Source organism: Wolffia australiana, chromosome 15, assembly GCF_029677425.1.
Source record: "Wolffia australiana isolate 7733 chromosome 15, ASM2967742v1".
Taxonomy (NCBI): Eukaryota; Viridiplantae; Streptophyta; class Magnoliopsida; order Alismatales; family Araceae; genus Wolffia; species Wolffia australiana.
Genome location: NC_135849.1, coordinates 835614 through 844251, shown reverse-complemented (window position 1 = coordinate 844251; position 8638 = coordinate 835614).

Sequence of the window (8638 nt, the reverse complement as noted above, 5' to 3'; positions counted from 1 at the left end):
TTTCTTGAATAAACAAGACCAATGGGGGTGATAATCAGATGCCCAAGACGAGCAATGCTTCTCTCATAAACAACATCCAAAAGGCAGCCCCTGACGACGGCAATGAGCCCTAGCTCGTGGAACTCCCGCAGCGAAGAAGAAACTGCCAACAACACCAGTCCGACGCCCCTTCACTGCAAACAGCACCAATCCGACGCCCTTCTCTCTCACGCCATTTCTTTCTCTCTCTCCACCGTCCCCTCTCTCTCAGTCCTGCTTCTGAGCTCTCTCCTGGGTGATTCAACTTGGACGGATTAATAGAACGTATTTCTCACTTTCTTCGTATCCCGTTTATGACGTGGTATCCACGTGGCTGCCAGGTGGATTCTGCCAGAAATCCACCTGGCAGCCACGTGGATTCCACGTCATAACCGGGATATGCCGGTGGACCGATTAGGGAGTTTGGGCTGTACCGTGGCAAAAACAATGTTTAGGCTTGAACGCTAATTTTCAAAAAAGTATGGGATGTACCATGATATTAACCTGTCTCTGGTGTCAGATATAGCGCGAAACTCTCTTCGTACAGAACTTCACAGCCTCTCGTGTCTGACAAAGAGAGAGAGAGAGAGAGAGAGAGAGAGAGAGAGAGAGAGAGAGAGAGAGAGAGAGAGAGAGAGAGAGAGAGAGAGAGAGAGAGAGAGAGAGAGAGAGAGAGAGAGAGAGAGAGAGAGAGAGAGAGAGAGAGAGAGAGAGAGAGAGAGAGAGCTATGAGAATTGCCTGCAGATAAATATTCTCATCTATAATTTTTTCTCGTACTCCCTTACCAATTTTGTCTTCGTAAAAATATATATCTGGTGAATTCTCCATGCTGTCACCTACCGCAAAAATAATTCTTAAAAAAAGGGGCACCCGTCGAGAAGAGTTGCCTGGAGAGATATGTTCTCGTCTATAAATTTTTCTCGTATTCGTAAAAATATTTATCTGCAGGGTATTCTCCACACCGCCACCAACTGCGAAAATAATTCGTAAAAAGAGGGGCATCCGGCCGGGAAACTGAACCGAATTGGTGACTAAAATTCGACAAGGAGAGGAAAGATTTGCGAACAGGACCCTACACACAAAAACGTGAAATTGGGCCATTTTTATTTCACGAGTGGGAATTAAAAAGAAAAACAGAAACAGACGAATTATCGCGGAATGGCCTAAGCTTCAGGAGGGGGCCGAAGATCAGTACTAGTGCCAAAGCTGAGGTTGATGACAGGAACAGAGCCACCGGATATCACCAACAACATGGCAATTAACGCAAGTGCGAGCAAGAGAGAGAGGACATCCACAACGAGGGAGCAGCACAGGAAGAAGGCTTGAATTGCCGAGCCCAAGGCGATCGCCGTGAGTAGTAGTTTGTGCTTATGTCCATAAGAGATCTCCAGGGGGAAGAGGGCGAAGGCGAAGAGCGAAACGCTGGAAATGAAGAGGAGGAGGACGGACGCGTTATAAAGGTCGTGGAGTAGGGCGGTACTAATAGTACTAGGTTCAGCTGGGTGAGCAATCACTTGTTGAAATGCCATCACCATGAGAGTACCTGCAAGAGTCTGTGAATTCTCCATGAGCTCTGGTCTTTCTAGTTGTAGAAGATGATCTCCAAGGACTGGCAAGGTGTTGCATAGATATAGTGAGGGAGGGAAGTGATTGATGTAGGAGCATACCTGTAGGTGACATGACAACAGAATCGACACTCACCTCTGGAAACTATGAACGGGATCCCGCAAGCCGGAGGCTCCCTCTATGGTTCAGGGACCTGGAAGACAAGTTAAGCAGCTCCCCTTCTACCCTAATTCGTATGCACTTTATAGGGACGAACCGTAACGTCCCTTAGTCATAGTAATCTCATAGTCACCAGTAGTGAACGGGCCAGAGTTTCGGCCCAAAAAAAAAATTTAAAGAGCTGTCACATAGGTTTTTTTTGTGTGCTTGGCAGAGTTTATACATTTCGCCAATCATCCCCTGGCACATAGGGCTTTTTTGATGATGGCGCCCGCTCCTCGAGCATTGCGCCTCCGTGCCTTCCATGAACCAGTATTTCTAAACATATTTGCGCTCCTGTATGTCTAAACATTTTTGTGGAACAGGGTATGGGTCAAATCCGTGCACGGGAAGTAATGAAAAACTATTTTTTTTCAGAAATTGTTTCCTTAGTTTTATCACCGTAGCTTCTTTGCCGATGAAAAACAGATAATGGGTGTTTGGTATTATTGTTTGATGATCTATTTTTATCTTTGCTGTATACTTTCTTTAGTGTATTGTTGCGGGGCGGTAACGCATAATTTTCAGTCTCAAGATGCCATCCAGTTTCGTTTCTCCTCTCTCTTCTCGTCCTCTGTGCATTTCTTTGCGAGAGAGAACAAGAGAGAATTAAAGATATGAAGAGATAGAGAGCGATACATAAGAAGAGATAGAGAGCGAGACTGTTCGAACAAGTACGGATATATTCAACCTTGAGCTTTTTATTTATTTATAAATTTGTAGCGCAAGAGATAGAGTTAAATTTTCACTTGTAGCGCAAAAAAAAATGGGGTTATATCACGGTGTGGCCCGAACTTTTTCAAAAATTTGAGTTACAGCCCTTACTTTTCTTTTGCCGCGACACAGCCCGAAGTCCCATTTGGTCCGCAGCCTGTGACGTGGAGTCTACGTGGCTGCCAGGTGGAGTTCCGGCGGAGTCCACCTAGGCGGAATCCATGTGGCAGCCACGTGGATTCCACGTCACAACGCGATTTGAAGAAAGAAAGATTTTAGCCCGCCCAATGTGAGTCACCCGGGAGAGAGCTGAGAAAGGCGACGAAGGAGAAGGAGACGGTGGAGAAGGAGGAAGAAAGGGCGCGAGGGAGAAGGGGCTTCAGCGCTGATCAACGCCGTCGGCGCCGGAATCGTTGCGAGCACGCCCTCGCCCTCGCCCTCCTCGATCGGCTGAAGCGGCCGCCCTACTCTGTCGTGCCAATGGTCCTCACCTACAACACCGTCATCAACGCCTGCTCTCGGGCCACGGAGGTGCCCTGGGATAAAGAGGAGATGGGCGAGCTAAATTCATGCTCTTCCATACCCATTCGTTCATTTGCGCTTGCTGTTCTAGGGTTCATTGAAATTTGATCTTCAATTCTTCTTCCTCGCCGATTCTTTTTTGCTTTGATCCACGAGTGATGGTAGACTGCGGACTGACTAGTTCTCAAATTTCAATCTCTCTCTCTGTAGAACTCTCTCATGAAGGAGAAGGGGGGGAAGAAGAATTCCCGCGGATCGGAGCATTGTCTTCAATTTGCCAAGAAATCAATTCATCAGATGCAGCGAATTTGTTTTCATATGCTTTTTTTGTCAAATTCTGTTGGAAATTTGGTTTCTCGTGATTTGAATCAAGATTTATTTTAAGCAGTACAGTTATCCGGCAGATGGATCTGTTAATGAACAGATTCATCTTTGACTGTTTTGCTTCTTAGTTTGATTCGTCCTAGGTTTGACGCCTTCTTTCCGCGTCGCCTTTTCTCTTGGTAGATCTGTGCCTTTTCTCTTGCGGTCGTCATGGATTTAGGCTGCTTCAGGATTCAATTTATTGCTTCTTTAATTGGTGGGTCTCTTTGCAGAGCAGATTCTTGTGAGGATTGAATCGTTGACCCCCCCAGTTCCCTCTTGGCCTATGCTGGAAGATCTAATGGAAAGAAAGAAGAACACGACGGATCTATTAGCCGCCGGACGGAAGAAGGTTTTTCTTGTCCCAATTCCCTATCATGTTGATTTTTCATTGTTCCAAGCATCAGTTTCTTGCTCTTTACGGATATTTCATGCTATTTTTCTCATTTTTTATCCTCATTTCTATTCAGTTGCAGCAATATAGGCAAAAGAAAGATCATAAATCTCCCATGGTTTGTCGAGCACCTTTGAAGATGTTGTTGCTAGAAATTACCTTGAGGAACGCCAAGCCCTCCAGAAGAAAGCAGAATCAATAAAAAAAGGAGAAACACCTTAAAATAACTTCTCCTGCCTTTCCCAGACGACTGATGATGTACATCTGATTGAGATTCTGAAATCTCATCTTTATTTGAGCAGTGTCACTAAGGATTTTCTCCAGTCGCAGATTTCTGAGCTGGTCGATGAACGATAACTTAGTTCTGCTATTGAAATTTTACAGCCCCAGGATCTGGCCAAGGCGCATTACAGTTGAACATTATTTTTCCTCCTACAGATGTGAACCTGCCTTTATTTTATTCTCTTTCATTTAACGCTTTTAGATATGCACCTATGTCGTTTGAGAATTTATTGAAAAACATATTTCAAATTTCCTATCTCGGTTGATACCGAAATTTTCAAGCAAGAAAAGCAAGTGAGTTGGCTGGATTTTGTGTTCCCCACAGATAAAAAACTCCAACGTAGGAGACTGAGTTCCCCACAGCCGGGCTGCATTCTATGCCAGGTGAGATGAACAACTATATTGCACCATGCGTTTATTATTAATAAACAGCATTCAATAAAGTTAAACATTATTCTTGATTGGAAATTTGAATTTAAAATATGTTCTTGCTGGGTGAGAGCAGGGGACGGTGAAGGAGGCATTGAAATGACGGGGAGCATGCAGCTCGACCATGCCTAGAGGTTGACCCAACACGGACCGGAGGTGGCCCGGAGGTGGACTGCTTGGCTCGACCCTGCCCGCCCCCTTTGATGTGCCCCGGGCATTCAATGAGGCCATATCAATTTTGCCGACATCTCGCAAGCATGATGGATCACTTGTATCTAATTGTGAATGAGGACGTATCATTTTCGTAGACTTGTGAATTATATTCTGTTCTGTGACTCAATTTTGAGGTCGCGAGGAACATAATGAAATATGTTTTATTGGAAGACAATTTCTTGGTTTATTGGAGAATACGTACTATAAGTAGGCATGACACTGGCCGATTTAGTTCGTAAGAACCTATTTTTTTACTGTGAAAACATGGGCCACGACGAAGAAGAAGGGCGAACAGGAAGGACGAATAAGTACCGAAATGCATGGATTAATCAACGGCAATTCAAAACGGCGAACATGAACGAGAATTCTGTGGAATTGGATAACAAAGTTCGTATCATCAACCGAGAACTGAATCCTGTTCTACAAATGTTTGTTTAGGGCGAGCGATTAATAAGCTTGAGCGCGTTGTGTTTCGTAGCAGAATTGCAACTTCACCGGCGATGGTCTTCGACAATTGGCAGATATGTAGCTTCCTGAGATCCCTGCATGATTAGTGAAACAAGTTAATTGGTTAACGTTCGGAAAAAAATGATGACACATGTAAACAAAGTTAGACATAAAATTGAAACTGTACCTGGCCTCTAGCTTCCATTTTTGGTTGGGTACATGTCTTTCGATTATGCCCAGCTTGGTGGCAGAGGGAGCACGTCATGTGCAGGCCTCTCCTCGACAATCTATGTACTGTGGGTTCTTTCTCAGCGACGTCAATCCTCCTCTTCAGCTTGGGCCTTCCAGGTTGTCTCCTCACAAGAGGAGGGAATACATAGCTCCCATCAACTTCACTCCATAGGTTTTTGCCATTCATTGGCGGGATACCATAAGTGTAAGCTAGTTGGTATACGTCTTTCTTGAACCATTCATTGACAAAAATGACGGGGTCCTCCTTGACCCAATGAATGCAACATATAGCATGGGGGCATGGAATGCCCCTTAACTCCCAATATCCGCAACTACATGTTCTGTGAAGTACATCGACCACAAACTTGCTTCCCAGGTCTGTGACCTCGAATTGATACTTCCCTGCATGCCTAAGAGTGCATCTCCTGGACTTTTTCTTGTTCTCTTTGACCACCTCCCTTATCCGAGGGCATAACGTATCAGTTCTATTTGAAAACAACTCCCTTTTTTTTGCTACCCTCTTTAACTCGGCAACATATGCGGGAAGCATGTGGTAATGGTCGTCCAATGTTCCTAGAAGCTTCGTGCGTGCCTCGGCTCTGGCTCTATAACATGTTTGTTTTGAAATGGTGATTCCGAACAGATCATTTATTTCCCGCATCATATCTGTCACCTTCATATCCAAATTCATTCGAATTTTCTCCAAGAAGTGTTTCGCAACCCAGTGATAATCAGCTTGGCTATTCCTCGGCGTCCTGCTGCACATATGAGTATCATTAAGCGTTTTCACAACAAACGCCTCTCTCCTAGCATCCAAACTAGTATATATCCTCCACAGACAGTTTCCCTTGCAGACGACCTCCACTTTCCGGTCACCGGACCTCGGAAAAGTGATGTTTAATCCGTTCCAAATAGCGTGGTCCTTCACAGCTGCCCTAAATTGCGACGCCGATTCAAACTTCATGCCCACTTGAAATATAAAACTCTCAGTGGGGCATCTCGGATCATACGTATTGCCCCTATGTCTGTACCTTCGATTTTCATCATCGTCATCGGTACCATCGGGGGTTAACATATCATCCTCTGAATCGTCATACTCGCTATGATCTACCAATTCGTCATTCCATTCCTCACTGGAATATTCGTCTGGTGCACTTAAATACACGTCACTTTCCTCAACTTCCTTACATATATCATATTCTGAGTCATCATCGCTATTATACTCAGAACCGAACACCTTGCACTCGTCATCGGCCCTGTTAAGTGACGGATGGTAAATAGTAATAGAACATGCGTTAACACCATAAATTTTCGTCATGCAGGTTTTATAAAAAGATTATACAACCCACAGACATATTTATAACTCTGCAGAGAGTTCAACGCCAAAAAAAGTACATTACCAATTTTAAAAATAATTTGAATCATCAACGCGAAGAGGGTTAGTATCGCGATGTACAAATATATCTCAAATAACATTGGAAATAATTAAAAATTAAAATTATAAGACGTGCAGGAAAAATAGAGATAATAAAAACTTACATTACTTGAATCCAAGCGTCCACTGTCGAAGAAGAGAAGAACGCCTAAAAGCGCAAAAAATGGATGACTATGATGAGAAGAGGACAACTCTTCATATTTTTCATAACAAAAAGCAAAACAAATTCAAAATAAATTAAATAGGGATCACACTTCTTGTTCTCACCAATAAGTATGAGAAAGAAACACCATATCCTCCGTGATCAATAGAGAAACACAACATCTTTGTCATGAAAATAATCTTATTCATCCAAGAGATATAAAGAGAGAGAGAGAGAGAATAATGATACACATAATAAGAGAGAATTGCACGAGTGAACTCAAAACATTTATCCCAAGCGAGAGAAAGGAAATGCGGGAGAGATAACTTATACGAATGCAAGAGAGAGAATGACACAAATTTAAAAAATAAACATGGTAAGATGAAAAGAAGAGAGAGAAAGTTAACTTTTACACCGAGTCAAAAAACGCAGCTCACCGTAAACATCATTTGTGGTAGAGAGGAACTGAAATTTTGAAATGCCATTGTATGAGATGTTTAAACTGATAGAGAAAGTTACATGAGTGGAGTGTGAAAGTTCTACATGAAGGCAAAAATAACAGTCATAAATAATCTTCGATGAAGAGAAAGAGAGAGAGACTAAAATTATCCAAATGTCATTGAACAAGATGTCAAAACTGATAGAGAAATTTACACGACTGTAGTCTGCAAGTTTTACACGGAGACAAAAAACAACAGCCCAAGCGATTCTTCATTTAAGAGAGAGACTGCAATTTCCCAATGTCTTGTTAATCAAAAGAGCAGCTCAAGGAAATCTTCCTTTAAGAGAGAAAGAGATCGTAAAATTTTCAACTGTCACTAAACAAGATGTGAAAAATGAGAGAAAGCTGCAAGAATGGAGTTTGAAAGTTTTACATAGAGACAACCAAACAGCCCAAGGTAGTCTTCATTAAAGGGAGAGAGACTGCACAATTTTCCAAATGTTACTGAACAGAATGCTAAAAATTAGTAGCAGCCCTGGGTAATCTTTATTTACGAGAGGGACAGAGAGAAGAACTTTCAAAAGTCATTGAACAAGATCTTAAAATTGACAGAGAAAGTTACATATGGGCTTCAAGAGAAAGAGAGAAGATCATCGGTATTTTGAGAAGCAGTAATGCATGTCCATCTGGAGAGAGAGAAAGAAACCCACATGTAGCTAAAGAATGCGGTAAACCATGAAATCTAGAGGGAGACACAGAAAGTTACATGAATCGAAGAGAGAGCAATAAAATATGGGCTTCAAGATAAAGATAGAAGATCATCGGTATTTTGAGAAGCAGTAATGTATGTCCATCTAGAGAGAGAGAGAAAGCAACCCACACGTAGCTAAAAAAGCAGTAAACCATGAAATCTAGAGAGAGATAGAGAAAGTTACATGAATGGAACAGAGAAACCCTACCTCGTGGAACTCCCGTAGCCAGGAAGAAGCTCGCAACGATTCCCGTAGCCAAGAAGAAGCCCCTTCTCCCTCGCGCCCCTTCTTCCTCCTTCTCCACCATCTCCTTCTCCTTCGTCGCCTTTCTCAGCTCTCTCCCGGGTGACTCACGTTGGGCGGGCTAAAATCTTTCTTTCTTCAAATCGCGCTGTGACGTGGAATCCACGTGGCTGCCACGTGGATTCCGCCTAGGTGGACTCCGCCGGAACTCCACTTGGCAGCCACGTAGACTCCACGTCACAGGCT